This window comes from Triturus cristatus, chromosome 8 (assembly GCF_964204655.1).
Source record: "Triturus cristatus chromosome 8, aTriCri1.1, whole genome shotgun sequence".
NCBI lineage: Eukaryota > Metazoa > Chordata > Amphibia > Caudata > Salamandridae > Triturus > Triturus cristatus.
Window position 1 is genome coordinate 296,410,572 of NC_140591.1, and position 20,244 is coordinate 296,430,815.

Genomic DNA, 20,244 nt, shown 5'->3' on the forward strand with positions numbered 1-20,244 from the left:
ACAACCAGGCCAGTTTGCGACCACTCTGTCTTGCTTTATTTTGTTATTTTTCGTATTTTTAACCTTTTTTTTCTCTCTATCCCGAGGCTGCACTTTGGAATAGACAAATGTGAGAAAAAGTGTTTCTTTCTCTTTTGGATCCATTTCACAGGGGAGCAAATGAAGGAAAGGAGAGGAAAGAGAGTGTTAGAGCCATTTATTGAAGTCAGCTTTCATTCAGCATGTGAGGAGGAGCAAACAGAGATGGAAGAAGAGAAGAAAGAGAGGGGGGCATCTGACCGCGGCAGAGCAGGAGAAGTGGACACTGTCTTCGTCAAAGCAGAAGGCAGAAGTGCCTCTTTCTGGCCAGACATGCCCAAGCACAGCCTACCTACCAACCGGTGTGTGAGTCCAACCTTCGATGGTATAAGAAATCATCAACAATAAGAAATGTTTTCAGCACATGACCAGCATTGTTTAGCCTTCTGAAGTCCACTCTGACTTTTTAGAATATAGGAAATGCTATCAATAAAAAAAAATACGCATATGTGTCAACTTCTAAGAATACCTACGAAGGTCGAGATTAAGTAAAATACAATCAGTGTTGTGTGCCAGCCAGCGGCGAGGGGTGAGCGGAAAGAAAAAGTAGTGCAGTTAAACAAAGCATATGACCTGTACTGAAAAAATCCATGTAGCAGAGGCAGTTGGCAGGGTGGGAACAAAACAGCCACAGGGTGGCACAAATGTGCACTATTCACCAACAAAAACTATGGAAATAGTAAAGGCAGACCAAGCAACCATTGAAAAGCGGTGGGCGTGTAGTGGATGTGTTCAAAATCCACAGACGGAATACGGCATGCCTCGCAGAGTAGCGAAGGTATGCTGCCTCTAGACTCGATCTAAACAAGCATTTGCAATGCAATAGGTCTCGCTTTACTGAAAGTTTGAGCTATTGGCGTTGCTAATAATAATGCAACTCCAATAGTTCAAACTTTCAGTAATGTGAGAGCCATTGCACTGCAAATCAATCGCCGCACACTTTTGAAGCAATCGCGGCACCCGTACTATACCTTCCGGTGGCCTGTGCCACCTGCACAAAACTAACCACCTGGTGCCATCTAACTCAGAAGGAGGGTGTAGTGCCTTATTACCTGGCATCTGAGATCGTGGATTATGCCATTGGCTTATAAAATGATTCACACTATCTCAAATTACCTTTTCAGAACAGGCACCAATAAAAACAAAAAAATGCTTATAGAAGGATGCAACTCGCTGAATGTACCTTTTAATCTAGGTTATTCTTCATCAAATGTTTCTGAAATTTTAATGTAACACGGCAGGTAGACTGCATCTCACACATTATTTTTTTAGCAATGTGTGATACTATTTTTAATATGGATCTTTTGCATATACTATATTTTCAACTGTACACTATATTTAAACTGTATACATGCTCTGACGCCCACTAGGCCTTGTTCGTGCTTATATAAAACTTTAAGAAATGTAATACATTTTTCAAGGTATTAGCAATGAGTTGTGTCTGTGCACACAGGTGCTAAGAGGGACTTTGATAACTGTGTGTAGGTTAATCAAAGTGTGTTGCTCGGAAAAAACGAGGCTGCCATTTGCACTCAACAGTTCACTGAACTGAGTGAACTACTCACACCTGACACTAGACACATCTGCGGACTAGGGGGCATATTATCAAGCCAGGCGATAAAATTATCGCCATTTTAGCAGCAGAAAACTGCCGCTAAAATGGCGATAATGGGCTTGATAACATGCTCTATGGAATTCCAATTGAACCCCATGTTAGACATCCTTCACATCTAACTTGGGCTTCAATTGGAATTCCATAGAGCATATTATCAAGCCCATTATCGCCGTTTTAGCGGCAGTATTCTGCCGCTAAAGCGGTGATAATTTTATCGCCTGGCTTGTTAATATGCCCCCAAGTGAGCTACTCCAACTTGACAAGGGAGAGCCTTAAATCTGTGGACTGAGTAGCTACTTACAAGTGACATGAAAGCGCTTGACATTTTTCAGTTGCGTGAACTACTCATACCTAATATTGATCACTTTAGAAACTTAAGACTGAGGCCCCCATTTCGTGTGGCCCGGAATATTCCTGTTTCCACATCTTCGTAATTACTGTGACAAGGCCCGCCTAAGTTAACGGGCCCGAGTGTGCTACTCGGAGCATTCAAAGGAGTTAACTAAGTATGTGAACTAGGAGAGCTACTCACAACTCAGATGGGACAACATGAGGGTTTTGACGGCTCCCTCACTATCTCACTCTATAACAACGGTACTGTCATGATCCAAGCCAAAGACACCTGTCTCTCTCTCTTTGACCACCTCTTCCCTTCCCTACTCCCCTCCCCTGCGACCGGGCTATCCCTTAACTCTTCATCTAGCTCCACCAACTACTCCCTTTCTCCTCCCCTGACCCCCTCACTCTCCAATAGGCTGCACCCTTGGGAGGCACAGGTCGACCCTCTTCTCTCCCTTCTGCCCTCCCCTCCCATTCTTCCCCCCTCACAGTATGCCCCCCCTCTTCACTTCAGCCTTACCTCTAGCTGACACGCTCCTCGTCCATTCGGCACCGTCCCGGCACTCCATTCTCTTCTCCTCCCCCCTATCCCTACCGACCGCCCCCCTTCTTAGACCACCTCTCCTCCAGCCCTCTCCCCTAGTTAATTTTCCTTACGCTCCCCTTAGTCCCTCCTCCTCTCTGCTTTTCCTCCCACTCCTCCCCTATCTATGTACCCCGATTTCCCCACAAATACATTCCATCTCTCTCCTTCCCCACTCTCCTCCAGCAATGCTGTGCTACCCCCTTTCCCCCCCTGGTAACCCTTTCCCTCCCTCGGACCGAGCAGAACCACTTTCTTTCTTCAACTTCCCTATCTCCCAATCCCCCCCTCACTGCCTGATACCCGCTCCCTCACAGCCACCTTACCTAGCTACCAGGAACTCTCCAACCCCCTCCCCCCTCTTCCTCCCAAACCTCCTTCTTCCCTATGACTCCTCACACTCCTCCCCTCTCCTTCCACCCCACCGCCCCACTCCTCTCCTATCGCCCCCTAATTTTGTCCCTAATTCCTATCCTTCTTGCAACGCCAACACCGACAACTCTCCTCTCAGCCCTGGTGCACCAACTCCTGCCCTCATCCAAAACCCTTCCCCACCTCTGAACCCTATACCCCTTCTCCCCTCCCGTTCCCCCACCTCTCCCTGCCTTCCACCGCCAAGTGCACGCCCTCCTGTTTCCATCGAGTCACCCAACATGCCGTGCTCTACCTTACTCTCTCTGGAAAATAAGTTAGGCTCGCTAATCACCTCCATCTCCCAACTTGAAGTTACCATTTTAGTTTTAAGCTCCAAGATCTCGACTTTTCCATACACCTCAATTCCTTTGGAAAACACTCTCCCTCCCACGAGATGCACCTCGCCCCCACGCCCCATAATAGCTAAGCATAGCCTGTCGTCTGCAAATTCACACAAGCACTCGAACGCCACCCTTCTTCCACTTTCACTTCCCACTAACCCTGTTATCTACACTATTCCGACCATCTCCTCTGTCAGAACCACTCGTCCACCTAAACCCTCCCGAGCGCCCTCATATAAGTACAATATCCCCATCACCCCTCATAGCCCAAGTGCCCCCGTCACCAAAACAGTCGCGACAGAGCTGTGCTGTATGCTCCACAACTGCAGATCTGCAATAAAACACAAACTTGAAATCTCCGATACCATCAACTTGCACAATATTGACATGCTCTTCCTCACGGAGACCTGGTTCAACGATACCTCTCACTCTATGTTTGATCTCCTTGTACCCACAGGCTATTCTATACTTAGAAATGACAGAATTAACAAAGTTGGGGGAGGTGTTGCAGTCATCTTTAGAAACTCCCTTCAACTTAAGGCTCTTCCTAACAGCTCCTTCCACACTTTTGAATGCCTATCTCTTGAGCTTCAATTGCACCACCGCTCACCTCTCAGATTCCATGTTATCTACCACCCGCCTGGTAGCAGCCCTTCGTTTATGGAGGAACTCACGGACTGCATCAGCGACCAATACTCGCAAAGTGACAATCAGATCTTCGTGGGTGACTTCAATGTCCACTGGGGCTTGCCTCAAGACACCTATGCGAATTTGCTGGCCACCTTCCTCTCTGCAAACTATCTTATCCAACACTGCACTGAAACAACACACTCTTAGGGCTCAACCCTGGACCTTGTTATTTCTAAAGCAGGCTTGCTGACCATCGCTACCCCTATTCATGTAGATTGGTGTTACTACCTCCTCATCCCATTCTCTCTTCACTTATCACGCTCTATAACTCTTGGCCAACCTAAGAGGGCTACTTCCTGGTTCCGTGACACTAAAAACATTGACCTCAGTACCCTCTGTGACTCTGCTTTGCTATCACTTCCAAGGCTAGACCCAGACCTAGATGTTAACGAACTCACCTCCCAATGCCTCACAGTCCTTGCAGTCGAAATCAATAATGTCGCTCCTCTCCAAAGCAAAAAGAAAAGGCCCACTCCCTCAGCACCTTGGTTCAACAAATCCCTCTATGAAGAAAGGAAGTACCTAAGAGTCCTTGAGAAACAATGGAGACAAGCGCCCTCCACCAAAAATGTGGCCACACTTCGTTCAGCAAGATCCAAGTACCACAAGCACATCTTCCTTGGTAAAGCGTCGCACTTCAAATCCCTCCTTGACTCAGCCAAAAATAGACCCAAAAAACTATTCATCAAGAACCCAAACAGCTCTCCCCCAACCTCCAAATTGGAGGATTCCACAAAGAAAGCAGCGGAATTCGCTATATTCTTTGACGAAAAGGTGAAATCACTTGTAGATCAGGTCATTCATCCTACCCCTACAGAGGAGAGCAAATCCTTAACCATTTGGCAAAACTTTGACCCCATCTCTGATGATGCCCTCCTTAAATGCATCCTCGATACAAAGCCCTCTAACCATTCTCTTGACCCCATCCCTAGTGCCATTGCCATTGAGTTCTATACCCATTCTCTTTCCTATTGGACCACTCTGGTCAACCTCTCCCTCAGTCAAGGCTCCCTTCCTGTTTCCTTCAAAACTGGGCAGGTCACCCCTCTGTTTAAAAAACCCACCGCTGATGATGCGAATGACCCCAACAACTACCGTCCCATCACTAACCTACCCTTTCTTGCGAAAATCACAGAATAATGTGTAGCGAAACAACTCTCTCGCCATATCAAGGACAATGATCTTCTGGACAATTTCCAGTCCGGCTTCATTCAAAACTGCAGCACTGAAACAGCCCTGCTGCTAGTGATTGATGACGCGCTGCGGATACTTGATTCAGGGGAGTCTTGTCTTCTAATTCTTCTTGACCTTTCTGCAGCCTTTAACACTGTCAATCACAACACTCTCCTTAACACTCTTCAACAGAGAATGGGCATGGAGGGCACTGTGCTCAAATGGTTTGCCTCCTTCTTCTCTGATAGATCCCAAATGATCAAAATAGCGAACAGTCTTTCATCTCCTTTAGCGGTCGGTCAAGGTGTTCCTCAAGGCTCTATACTTGCACCCACACTGTTCAATCTCTATTTAGAACCGTTGGGAAATCTCCTGAGCAAATCCGGGATCCACTATCATCTATATGCGGACGGCACTCAAATCTACCTTAAGGTGGCCTCCACTCACGATCTCTCCTTCCTAAGCTCTATTCTCGACTCCATTCAAAACTGGATGTTAACTCATCAACTGATCCTAAATCCCTCCAAAACTGAATTCCTCCTCCTCTCCTCCTCACTTTCTCCTCCCCCAGTGCATTCATGGATGGATCAGATTAATCTACTGAACAATAAACCCATCATTGTCGAGAGCGCAAAATCCCTTGGTGTCATACTCGACAAAAAACTCAATCTACTCTCCCACATCGATTCCATCGCAAAGTCTGCTCGATACCAACTGCGCCTTCTTTGGGGGATTCGTCGCTTCTTCCCGGAGCACAACCTTAAAACCCTGGTCCAATCGCTGGTTCTCTCCAGATTGGACTACTGCAATTCTCTTCTTACTGGCCTCCCCAAATCCCACCTGTCCCCCCTGAAGTCCGTTCTCCATTCAGCAGCTCGCTTTATATATGGGGCCAAAAGAAGCGACCACATCACACCCATTTTATCCACCCTCCGGTGGCTTCCCATAGAGGCAAGATCTATCTACAAGACTGCCTGTATCACCCACAAAGCCTTGCACTCCTCCTCCCCTCGCTAAACTGAAACTCTCTGGAGGCTCCAGACCATCAGGTAATGCAGAAAATGTATTGCTTGAGCCTCCCACTTTCAAGAAGGAAAGATCGATGGCCCAATCATTTTCAGGCAACGCAGTGAGAATCTCGAACTCACTTCCGCCTCAGCTCCGGACCACCAGTTCTTCCCAGGCCTTCAAAACTGACCTCAAAGCTCTCCTCCTTCAAAGACACTTCCAAATTTAATTCACGCCCTCTATTTTCTGAAGGAAGTCCTTCCATTATAGGAAATTCTGTTCTCCATGCCTATAGAAGTGCCTTCCCAGTGTGTTTTTGTGTTTTGAGTGTCTGCCATTTATTGCAGTATTATACTTTTACTTGTATTTTGAACGCTTTTGTAACATGCACACATGTCACTTTTTCCTTATGTAACGTATCATTTGCTACCTCTTGTACTTTGTGTGCTTTCGATACATGCACAACGGCCACCACTGCCTCATGTAACTTAAATTTTGTTTTAGTGTTTTGAGTGTCTGCCATTTATTGCAATTTTTTACCTCTACGTGTACTTTGTATGCTCTTTTAACCTGCACACGTCACTTTTTCCTTTTGTAACGTATCGTTTGCTACCTCTTGTATTCTGTTTGCTCTTGATACTTGCACAATTGTCACTGTTGGAAGGGGCGATCTCAGGGGGGTTACGGAACACGTTCCTGACCACCCTGTGACCCACCTCTCCCAAAATCAGGCCGAGCACCGGCGGGGAGGCCCTTCCAGGAAGGGGACTCGTACTTTAGGATCGCATACGCTGAACTGGCACTACTTGACAAAGGGACACCACACAATAGGGTTCGGTAGACGGAGATCTTTATCTAAGATTCTTTGGATCTTTATGATCCGCAAGGTAGTCTTTGGTCAATACAACAAGCTTGGTAATTCCTTGACAAAGGGGATTGGGGGTAGCGGGACAGTTCTAGGTTCAGAGTCCAGCCGGACCAGGGTATTCTCGAGCCGCGACCACGTCCGCAGGGCTCCGGTAGGAAGGAACTGTCAATCGGGAGATCTTCGGGGAGCCGCGATTCACTCGGCAGGCTCAGATGGTCTTAGAGTTGGGGGGAGCCGCGAGTCTCTCAGCGGGCTCCGATGGTCTCGAGTCAGGGGGAGCCGCGAGTCTCTCAGCAGGCCCCGATGGTCTTAGGGTCGGGGGGAGCCGCGAGTCTCTCAGCAGGCCCCGGGGTTCGTAGTGTTATCGGGAGCCGCGACGACGTCAGCAGGGCTCAGATGGTTTCCAAGGATCAGGTAGTCCTTCGTTGCAGGTTCGTCGAGCCGTGACCACGTCCGCAGGGCTCTCTTAGTTCCAGGTCTTCTCTACCCCAGTCCCCTCAGCACCCCCTGTTATACACCTCATTCTCTTTGAAGTCCGGCGTCCACACAGAGAGGGGTCTTGGCTTCTGGGGGCGGTGTTGGGATTTCCTGCCGCTCGGCTCTTTGATCCTTTCAGGTTGGCCTGGGAGGGACTCCAGACACCCAGCATGCGGGGAGCCAGCTCCCTGGGGGTCCGGAGGGCGATCGAAACCCTCTGTTGAGAGGAGGTCAGAGGTGTGACAGAGACTACTCCTCCCTGTCTTGCTTGGGGGGGGGGGGGTTCCCTCTCCCTTGGCCGGGCATGGCGCGTTCAGGGTCTAGGTTTCGCTGGGGCCCCGGGCCGGCCATCGGGACATGGTGGCCAGGGGTCTTCGGTGGCTACGGGGTGGGAAGGACAGGCGGCTATAACCCGGGACCAGGGGTGGTGTATGGGTTGGGTCTGGGGCTAGTGGTCAAGGAGGCCCACGCCACGAGGCCGGGCCCCACAGTCACTATGGTCTCATGTAACGTACCGTTTGATTTTGTAACATGCTCACTTGATACATAAGGAGAAAAATTACATTACTGCTCCTATTGTGAACCGCTCTGACACCTTCGGGTAAAGTCCGCGCTATATAAAAACGCATTAAATAAATAAATAAATCACTGGACTGGGTGATCCGCTCGCACAAGACGTGCACTGAGAAGATGCAGCCGGCCTCGTCGCCTACAGGGAGACTCAGAAGGGACAGCATACTGGCCCCTTTGCTAGATAGGACTGCAGTTTTGTTCGTAAAGGGCCATGGTCGGTGGAGCGGACTCCCCTCAGTTTATTCCATCAGGTTTTCTGGAGGGAACTCTTGAGGACAAAGTGGGTCTTATTAAAGGTCAGTTTAGGGGGTGGGCAGGGTTGGATTGGGATTAAAAATCGGCCCAGGCACGCTAAAAAAAAAGTGGCCTATATTTGCATATTGCCTTTCCCCAAAATACTCCTCCATCAGCGAAGTTTTATAAAATAAATAAGAGTGGAGGGTCTCTGACAGAGGCATGTTTTCTTAACTTTAGTTAGATATAAAGAAATGCACGGATTGGTTCACACTGGTGAAACACACCTGGAAACAAGTGAGGCCACTTCTAGTCAGGCCCCGTACCCCCGCTCAAATGCGTACATTGATGGGACGACCCAGTGAGAGAAAGGGAGTGACACCTCCCCGTTGATAAAAGGGAGATAATGGCCGCCCATCTGCCTCCAGAAAGGCCACTCGGGCACCCATTGGGCCGCTGGTGGCCTCTGAACAACACAGACACCGCCTTATCAATCCGATCTTGAGGGTGGGCCTTTTCATGGTCGGCAGTCGGCAGTCGGCTGACTCCTGGCACAGGACAGTGTGAGGCCTCTGGAATGGGTGAAATACATGTTGAGATCTTATGACTGGGTGCGCTATTCACACCGATCCTGCATTAAGATCGCAGGAACGCCTGAGATTCTCACACCTCACAAGGGACAGTCTGAATGTCTCTCCACTTTGAAGAATGCATAAACGCCACCCCCCCCTCCCCTTTTCTCACCAGGAGGAAATAACCCGCAGTAGAGGAGGAAGGTCACAGCGGGCAGCGAACGGCCTAACTCTGGTAAACCAGTCTAGTGTGAAAGAGCGAGAGGGTGATGACGTGTGCACATAAACAGAAACTGGAGTGGGCAGGAGGGCATTTTGTCAAGGGTGCTTCTATAAGCCAAGAAGCATGCCAGATCCAACAGCGGATCAACACATGCTCACCCACATTCACTTATTCACGCTCATTCTATCATTAGCACTGACTTGCACTCATTCATTTTCCCCCACTTGTGCACTCACTCTCACCTTGAATCACTCATTCACACTGCCACTTACTCTTACTCTGACTCACTTATGCTTACTCACTCATTTTGACACACACACACATCCACAATCCCATATACAAACTTACATGCTCAAACATATACACACTCTCACCCAAACTCACTCTCACCCCCATGCAACATACATAAGAAAAATAAAATGGTTTTAAAGTAAGACGCCAGTGAAGGTCCAGATCTTGCTGCTCCACTTTTTATTACACTAATAGTGAATAATAAACGATTATTCACTATTAATGTCATAAAAATGAGCACAATACGAGGATAGAACCTGACTTTGATAATGTGAGACACCCCTGTGTTCTTGGAACTGATTTTGCCTCCTCTGTGGCCACAGGTCGCAAAGGCACTGCTAGAGATAGCAAAGGGCAAGCTAGGGGTTGCAAGTGCGACCCCTGGGGACCCCTAAATAACGTCCATGATTGCAAGCAACCCAGGAGTTCTATGACCATAGAGGAACGAGGTCACAGGTACCCAAGGTATAAGAAGATGGATTGCTGTGTTTTCATTGTGTAGAAAGTGCTCTTTGAGACTTTGCTGACGTCGTATTAAGGATAGGTCTGACTACACGGTTAACCCTTGGTTTCTATCTGCTCTTGGTGTACGTGGAGGAGCATCAAGTTCCTTTGGCCATACTTTGACAGGCTGGTGTTTGTGCCATTATACACAGGGGCTGAGCTGTAGATGGTTACTCGTCATCCATGCATTTAAGGCACGGAGTCAGACGCCAAGTCTTGATTTGTAGTGATACTCTGGGCTATCCATTTTTAGAATGATTCGTGTATGATCGGCATAGCTGTTGCAGGTGAGGTTGAATAATCTATTCTGATCTGGTGAGGGGTTAGGTGGATGTATATTTAAAAACAAAAGCGCCTACGAAGGTCACTGAGGTATGCCACAATGTCAGGTGTCAGGGATTATGTGAATGCTTGTAGTCATACAAAGCTTTGTCTTTCTTTGAGGTAAGAGTCAATCTAATTAGAACATGTTCATATATTCCAAGATGATGGAATCTTTGTAGTTGCATGTGGTAGTGGACATTGTCAAATGCTACTGAGAGATCCAGAAGCAATAGGGAGAATACTCCCTTCTTGTTTAATGTGAATTTTAGATCATCCCAAATGGATACAAGTGCAGCCTATGTGCCTCTACCTAGCCTGATTCCAGACTCTTGGTCTGACATTAAGTCATTTTCCTCAGAAAACATGGAAAGCTGAGTAAAATCTGCTATTTCAAATGTTTTACCTAGGAAGAGACTATTGGTCTGTAGTTTGCTGGGTCTCAGTTCTTCTTGAGGAGTAGTCTAATGTAAGAGGTTTCCAGCTAGGGAAGGAAAGAATTGAGGGGCACATTTACTAAACTTTTACACAATGCAGGGCAGCATGCAAAGTTGCAGCGCTGCATTGCCTGAAAGGAAGAGAGAAGCAATGCTCCATATTTACAAAGATATGGAGCATTTCTGCTTTCTCCCTGAGCTGGCATACCTTGTGCAGCCTAGCGCTAACGCAGGCCCCATTGTACCATGGTGTGTATGCCTGTGTTACATGCTGTATTGTTTTTGTGCATGGAGGGACATCTTCCTGAACAAAAACAATCCATAGAGGCATTTTACTCTGTCTATGTGTGGTGCAGAATGCAGCACACATGGACAGAAAATAACGAGGAGAAATAAAGATTTTTCTCCTTGTTACACCTCACGTAGGAAGGCGTAGCACCATGATACATTCCTATGATTACAAGTCTTTGTAAATCTGGGATAGCACCACAGTCCATGGGTGGATGCATGGAACGCCCATGATCCACTCATATAACGTCTCCCAAGTTGAAATGTAATGTAACGCAGCGCAAGGAGCTACCTTGCATTACATTACTTCACAAAGCCATGGAAGGCCATGCAAATCAGGCCTTGTGTGTTTTTTTTAAATATCACTGAAGCCTTTTCATTGTCCTGGCATTATCTTGCATGACACAAGGACAACACAAAGGCTTCATAAATCTGGGCCCTAATTCTGGGATTTGTTGTGTAAGCTTCTAGCTACATCCCCCGCTCAGGCTGTGCAAAGGACAGATTTAAAGATATTTTGAGGTGCTGGGTCTGAAGGTAAACCTGATGGTCTGCTTGCGATGATAATGACATGGAATTCATGTTTTAGAGGGTTTTGTAAGCATTACATTGCAGATGTTATGTGTAGGGAAGTTGTAGCTATGTTCTTGTGGTAAGTTTCTATGTTTTACATTTTTGCGATCAATTCCATGGAAATTTTGACACAGAAGGCTTCCAATTAAGGGGTTTCTGCGTTTTGCAATTCTAGATTGTGTACTTCCACTAGAATTTTGTGGTGGTCCTAAGATGGACATTCTGCTTTTATCATGCATGTGGAATAACCTGTCTTAAATACATCCAGTACAACTACACTCATAGGATTTATTTGATACCAGATAGAATTAGGGCAATTTACGGAGGCGATCCTAGGCCATGCCCCCACTGCTCTACACTGGACTCAGACTTTAAACATATGACATGCGGCTGTGCCCAATTACAGGTGTTTTGGGAAGCAGTCCGTGCAAAACTGAATGTGACCCTGAGCCACATGTTAGAGAATACTCTAGAGCGGCCTTCGCTAGACCAAAGCCTAGGAAGATAGGGAGTACATTCCTAGACCTGGCACTGATATTGGCTAAGCAGAGAATGGCCATGGCTTGGAAGTAGATGGTGGGCCCAAAGTAGAGACATGGACAAGCAATGTGACGACGTGGGCCCAAACTGGGGAGAGAGCACTGAAACAGGAGGAGACCAAAGGAGCCCACAGACGCCCCATGGCCGACCTGTGGTCAGAGGTAGTGGATGAATGAGAACACCCCTAAGACACCGAAAATCAGGCGGAGGGACCTATAGAGGAAGGCAGGGACATAGACCTGGATAGGACTGAAAGAGAAGGTCACGAACCAGGGGAAACTCGGGATGGGTGGTGACTGACCTACAGCAGATGGAGGGTGGATGGGGAGGATGTTCCCCACCTGACCTACTCGACAATGGGAGAGGAGCTGGTGATTCCCACCAGGAATCTCGCAGGGAAACTTGGGGCCTATCAACACCAGGCACACAGATTGCTGGTCACATACCTTTTCTTCTGTACTCTCCAGCCTTGAGCATCCACAACTCGGGCCCAAAGTGGTGTGAGATGTCTGCACTTGGCTGTCATCAGCCACAGTGAACAGGGGAAAGATAAAAGCTGGATTTACCTTAGGAGTCCCTTTCCTCTTGGACAACAAAGACTGCAATCCTATGCTTCACCACCACCATCTGCCAATGGCAGTACTCCAGGAAGACTCATCAGCAGCTCCTCTCAGCAAATGGCCTAATCTAGTTTCTAAATGTGCTTTGTCTCCTCTTTCCCTTTTCATAGTCTCAGGCTCTTCCCTCCAGCTTTAGGATATCAGCAATACACTGCCACTGTCTGGGAAAACAACCTCACCTCCATCTTGTGCATTAGGCCAGGCTTGGGGGGTGGAGGTTATCCAAAATAGATCCTAAAGCCTCCATTGGTTTGGCTCATTCATACATACCATGCATGTACCACACAGGCCACATATGCAAACACTTACTACATACAGAAGGGATGTTATCGCTAGGATCTGAGTTAGTGCACAGAAGCAGAGGTTTTGCACGAGTAGGCCAGTAGATCTACACTACATTGGCACAGATAAATTGGTAAGGTCACAATTATGGATTCAAAGAACACAGTTAAATGTCATCACTGCTCTATGTCCTAAACCCACAACAAGGACAGTAGTCCACTGTCTGTACAAAGAGCGCACGCTTGATGAGTCCCTCCAGGTCACAGGAGGGCTCCAAGACCTCATTCATGTCAGGGGACAGGGATATATCTCTGCACACACACTTTATTAGTGTGGAGCTAGGGCCAATATCAAAAGCCAGGCTAACAGGTACACGCATTCAGGCACTCAGGGCAGGAGAACTGAATTGTACACCATGCCGTGGACATTCCTGCCCGATTAGGTACGTCCTTGCTGTAGATTGCTTATGTGAACTATTACCAGATTAGATTTGAAAATGTGTTCACAGTTATATATCTCCGTTGAGCCAGGTGGCACTACGGTTCGCTAGGTGAGGAATGGTGAAGCTCTATAGGAAGTGATGTCGAAGGTACAATATAAGGGAATAGCAAATGTGCTGGCACAGTCAGCTGTCCCACAGAAGCAGGGGATGGAATACAGCATATAACGCAACAGACATTGTCAAAAATGTGACTGTGAGGGTTTCACCCTTACCCAATGCAATGTTCAAAAATCTATAAGGCAGGTGTGAGAAGAATTTGAATTATGGGGCATATTTATTATAAGTTCTGGCAACGCATGGCAACAAGGAAAGTGTGGCGTTGCATGAATGGGAGAGAGATGAAAAGTGCCATATCTGCTAAGATATGGTGCTATGGTGCTCTTTGTAGGAAGCTGGCTCTGAATATACTATACCAAAGTAAGGGATAGTGTGCACAGAGTCCAGGGAGTCCCCAGAGGTATAGCAGAGGCTAAATTAGGTAAGTACTAACAGCTCTCTTTGTGGTAGTGTGGACGAGCAGTTAGGCTTATCCAGAGGGTGTGTTAAGCATTTATTGTATTCACTCAATCAAGGCTGATGCACACACTCAGCGACTGAATTCAGACCAATTAGGGAAGTACAAAAAAGGTACACTTATGTTTTAGTTCTGGAACCAGGTAGGACTGGTACAGGTAGGTAAAATGTACTGTCATTGTAAACCTTTACACAGACATGCAATTGGGAATGGATTTGCAATTTACAGGTTGGTATGTTTTTTAAAAAGCAGGTTATATTACACAGTAATTACTTTCAGAATACCCTTTGATTACTCTCAGATGACATTGATTGCTGGGAGTGGTATACCTAAATACCACACCTTAATATCTCACACTACCCGGTAAGTAAGACTTTTCTTAGTGACATCTCATGGAGCCCCCAGGCGGTACGATACCTAGGAGTTCGACTATATCATACACTGCAGGATGTATACGAGGGCAACTACCGCAAACTGATGGCTGACATTAGATCCTCCATACACTTTTGGAAAGATCTCTCACTGGCAGTCATGGGGAAGATAGCGGTCGCAAAAATGATCCTCGTCCCACGGCTACTATACTTCTTTTCCATCCTCCCGGTGGTTCCCCCGCACTCATTTTTCAGCGAACTCGACACCCTGCTGGGGACCCTCATCTGGGGCTCCGGCCGCAGGCGTATCGCCCTTGCAAAATTGCAGCAGCCCCTCGACCAAGGAAGACTAGCTGCCCCATCCTTCGAGGCTTATTTCCTGGCTCCCCAGTTACAATGGGTGTCCCGCTGGACAGCAGAACGGGCGCAAAGGGAACTGATCACAATGGCCGGGCAACTTCAAAACCCCACCATCCACCGAATGCTGCTGCCAGCGGCTGCGCCACCTCAGCCCAAGCCGCTCTAAATGATGACAGAGTGCGCCTGTCTAACACGCATCATCAGAATGCACCGTGCGGCACCTCCATACTCCCCTCTTCTGCTGCTGGTAGGACTCCCCAAAGGCCGCACAAACTACACGGAGAGAACGTTACACATATGGACCGAACACGCCTTGACGAACACAGGTGCACTATATCTTAATGGACAACTGCAGACATTTGAGACACTCATGAATGACTTCGACCTCCCCAGGGGACAGTTCCTGTTGCACAGGCAGCTCCTAGAGGACTGCCGCAAACTGTGGCACATAATTGATACAGAACCCCACACACACCCGGTAATCCACGCGATCCTACAGATGGGCCCAGGGCGACACCTAGTCACCTGGATATACAGAGCCATACGGACCCTTAAACAGCCCACTCTTGCACCCCTCAGGGGAAAATGGGAAACCGACTTTCGCAGGCCACTGCATGATAGAGAATGGACCAGGGCACTTGAATATAGCAAAAAGGTATCCCGCAACTACCGCTTCAAAAACATCCAATTGCACATCCTGCATCGGGCATACCTCACTCCCGAAAAACTCCAGAAGTACTTCCCCGAAAGATCCTTCACCTGCCCTAGATGCCCAAATCCACTGCCTCATTTCTACACATGCTATGGGACAGTCCATCACTCCACAGCTACTGGCATACAATCCACACCACCCTCAAAACTGTCACAGGACTTTGAGACCTCTACACATGGGAAGCTAGCGCCCTTGGTATCTGTAAGCGCCACAAACACATCAAAGTAGAAATGCGCTTTGCCTCCTTAGTGCTCCTCCTGGCCAAACGATGCATCACTATGCACTGGAAGGCACCGGAAGGCCCTCCCCTTGCGGCATGGGTGGGCACTGTCAAAAAATGGGGCGCAGCGGAAGAGGGAATACTTCGAGTAGAGGAAGTCCAGGGAACCCGCAAAAATCCAATCTACATGCCCTGGGCCATGTTACTCCACTCCTTTACACAAGAAACACTAACAGTGGCAGGAACACGGATGGTCGGTTCTCCCAGAGCTCCCATAGCCCCTGCGGCTGCCCGGGTGGACGTACGAAGGGCCCAGACGCCTGATAGGCCACAACTAATGGCCACCAACGAACCATCACCACACCCTCATACTGACAGCTTCCAGCGATCCCCCTCCCCACACCTGCGCAACCCCAACACGGCACACCGCAATAGTGTAACATTCAGGCGATCAACTACACACGATCACAACATAAGACAGTGCATCCCAGTTCTATACCCCAAGTTTGTTCAAGGTTAGAATACGGCTGACACCCCATAACCCCTACAATAAAACGTGAAAGGGGGAAAATACACCTCACATCCCCAGCATGACACAAGATACATTTAACGTTCATGCAGGGTGATCGCTGACACAGGCCTCTAAGGACCATTACCAATCAAAAGACCGAGCAGCGGATCTAAAACCTTGAAATGATATACTCTTATGTCAATACATGGTACACCTGTGCGATATCACTTGTACGCCAATACTATCGGCAATGATAGATGTTATATATGTAATCGTTTCAAATGCCAATAAAAATGTTTTACAAAAAAAAAGTAAGACTTTTCTTAGCTTGAGTTATAATTACTGTTTTCTCCAAACAAAACAAAAGTTCAACACTTAGAACATTTGTAGGCCCAAAATCTCATAAAATGGGTTCTTACGGGAGAAAAATGGTTATCGGTTTCACCGGTAAGTAAACATCTTGCAAGTGGGAGTTTTGGGGGTTAGGACCAAAGTTTCCCAAGGTCTGGATAAGCCCTTGAGTTGCACTACCATTGGCACTGGGGTGGCCGGGTGTAGAGTGCAAGAGCCCAATTTGGGCCAATGGGGCTAGGGAGGCTTTCGGTTAGGGACTGCTTACGTGTAGGCCATTAGGGTATGGGAGCAAAGCTCCTGGTATTAAGGTGAGCACTGCAGGGGCCAATGACCAGCACTGGAGCTACACTACCAGCGGCACAGGGGCGCCGGGTGCAGGGTGCCAAGAAGACGTCGTGAACCCTGTGGTTTCCAATGAAGACCTTCGGTTCAGCAAAGTTGCTGTTGACTCGAGCAGGGAGACTTCCTGAAGGCAACCACTGGCTGGAGAGGTAAGTTGGATTCTTGGGGGATGCCTGGACACTGTTGGTTGGGCCATCCAAGGCCGTGAGGCACCAGGTGCAGAGGTGTCTTTTGGCGTCGGGTCTTTTTACCAGCTCCGGTCGCGGCCGGGGGGACCCTTCAGGTTGAGGCTACATATGTCGTTTTGAAGATTGAGGGAGGTCGGGTATCACCAGATCCCAGGTCAGGATCGCTGGGGAGACCACCTTGTGGTGTTGGGCCACTCGAACTCGGGCCGTGGGTGTTGGGTGCAGAGGGCTGCAGAGTTGCAAAGTCGCCGGAATCAGGATTCTGTGGGTGAGTCTTGGTTTGAGCAAATCCGGTGCTCACGGGAGATGTAGGATGGTTGCAGAGCAGGTCCTCTGGGCTCTGGGGGGCTGCTGGACACTCCAGTTTCTTCGCTGTAGGCAGGTCAGAGGCAGACAGGCTGGTAGGGCTGGGACCAAAGCGGTTGGTGTCCTCTTCTTCCTGGGTCAACACGGCTCTTCGGTCCTTCTTCTTTCTACCTCAAATCTGAGGAAGCAAGGTTCAGGGTCGCCCCTAAATACTAAGTTTAGGGATGTTAAAAGGGGTGTGCAGGTTAGGACCAATGGGTCCCTTCCTTGGGGTGTGTACAACCCCTAATATGCCACCCTCCAGTTGGAGGGGGGCATGGGCCTCTTCCTGATTGGTTGGGTCCCCTCATCTTCAAGATGGAGGGGACTGAGATGTGTGCTTCACCTGAGTGGTGGGGTTGGCAAAGGTGGGCACACCCCTCCTCCTAGTTTGGTTTTCCTGCTGATTCTCCTGCCCAAAGTAGGGGGAGAACCGTTGGGAATCAGTTTCTGGGGCAGAAAATGGCAGGGACAGCTCACAAAGGTGGCAGGCCTTTGAATCTTCCCCTTTGTGGACCCAGCCCATCCTGGGGCTGGGTCCTGGGGGAGGAGGCATGACACGTCTGCCCAGGAGGGGCTTTGTTTCTGGACCCAGAGAGCGAAGGATCTCTACCCAGGGATCCAGTAACCTGTCTGGTGGTGGCAAATGGTGGGCAGCCATTCAGGAACCACACCAGTGCTGGTCATTTTTCAGGGGACATCTCTAAGTTGTGCTCTGAATGCATTTTACAATAAATCCCACACTGCCATCAGTGTGGGTCTAATGTGCTAAGACGTTTGCTACTAAACTTCCCAGGTTTTAGTAAAGCCATTATGGAGCTGTGGAGTTCGTAATGACCAACTCCCAGACTATATACTCTGCATGGCTTTACTACACTTACAATGTCTAAGAATGGAATTGGACACTAAAGGGGTACAGGGATCATGCCACTGTACCCTCACCTGAGAGCTAATGCACCCTGCTAGACGGGTGGCTTACCTAGGCCTCATGTGGTGCGCTGTAGGCATGACACACAGCGATGTGTGCCATGTCGACTTTTCTCTGCACCAAAACATGCAGCCTGTAATGGCAGTGTGTGGGTGTTAAGTTACTGGATCTCTAAGGGTGGCACAGTAGGTGCTGCAGCCCTTAGAGGCCTTCCCTGATCACAGTGCTCTTGGTACCCATGGTACCTTCTACAAGAGACTTACCTCTGCCCAGGGATGTGCCAATTGGGGTGTACAAAAGTACAGGTTTGGAAAAGAACACAGGCCCTGGGAACCTGATTGGTAGGAATCCAGGCCACACTAAGTCAAAAGTGCATCATCGGTCAGGCAAAAGGTGGGGGGTTACCATGCAAAAATGGGAACTTTCCTACACAACCCCCCCCCCCCAAACGAAAGAGAGTGAGACACCTTTCCCTGGACAGTCTTCATTGTCGAAGTGGAAAAATTCGGAAAGGCCATTTGCATTGGTATGTGTGCCATTACGACTCTTCACTTTTCTCTGCACCAAAACACACAGCCTGCAATGGCAGTATGTGGGTGTTAAGGTACAGGGCCTCTAAGGGTGGCACAATAGGTGCTGCGGCCCTTAGAGGCCTTCTCTAGTCACAGTGCCCTTGGCACCCATGGTACCTTCTACAAGTAGCTTACCTGTGGCCAGGGATGTGCCAATTGGGGGGGGGGGGGTAAGAAAATACAGCTTTGGGAAAACACATAGGCCCTCGGAACCTGATTGGCAGGGACCCAGGGCACACCAAGTCAAAACTGCATCATGTGTCAGGCAAAAAGTGGGGGGGTAACCATGCAAAAAGGGGCACTTTCCTACACGCTTCAGCTCTCTCCCTGCGCTAGCGCACTGGAGGCTACCTAGTGTCAATACAGGCACCCTTCCACCATGGTGCAAGGGTGCCTGCGTAATGGACAGGATTTTTTTTGCTGAGTAAGAGATACTTTCCGTTGCTACAGCATTGCCTCCTTCAAAGCCTGGGCCTACTGTAAAGTCACAGATGTCTTGGATAACTTGGTCATAATGACTACAACTCTGGAATGTGGTCAGAATCAAACTGGTGCAGAGTCTGGGCCACTAGGTGCCAAATGTGTGAACCCTTCCTTAAGTGGGAGCAACGGGGTGAGGACTCCCATCTGATTTTGTTGTGTTTGTGCCAAGACTTGCTGTTGGACTTTGGGCCTGATTTCGACTTTGATGGCGTGGGAGCAGTCCGTCATGCCTCATCCCTGCTTCCACAACGCCAAAGTCGACCGCCGACTGCCCGGGGTTTTCTCTGGTGGTCCTGCAGCATTGCCTTTCAAAGGCTCTTATCTGAGCCTTAGAAAGGCAGCACCAAGGAACTGACAAAGCCTGTTTCTACATGGCATTGACTGTGAAGTCCATGTTGTGCAGGAACAGGGGGTGCATGCACACAGGCATGCATCCCCAGGCCATGAGGCAACAGGGAGCACTTTGTTTCCTCACTGCCACACTTTTCATGGCAGGCTCACCACCATGAAAAGGGTGGATGTGAGAAAACTTGTAATATGCCTGGAGGTGCCGCAGTGGCACCACCAGCAATTTGTGGCCTCACACTGCTGAAACACTGCAGAGGGATCACGGATCCCCAGCAGATGCAGCGGTCCTTTGGTGGTCCAACCGCCAAGCTCATAATAGGGCGGTCAGACCGGCAGTGCGGTGTGTCCGCACTGCTACCGTGACTACAGCAGTCCATCGGACCACCGTAGTCATAATCAGGCCGTTTGTCTTAAGTTTTACCTTAAGGATGGGGACCTGTTTAAATGAAT

General features: G+C 48.6%; 1 long non-coding RNA gene across 2 annotated transcripts in view; it reads right to left on the reverse strand.

Annotated features, from left to right (window-relative positions):
• The window catches only part of LOC146802003 (uncharacterized), a 159,911-nt gene that overhangs the window by 108,621 nt on the left and 31,046 nt on the right, over positions 1–20,244 (reverse strand). The window lies entirely within an intron of this gene.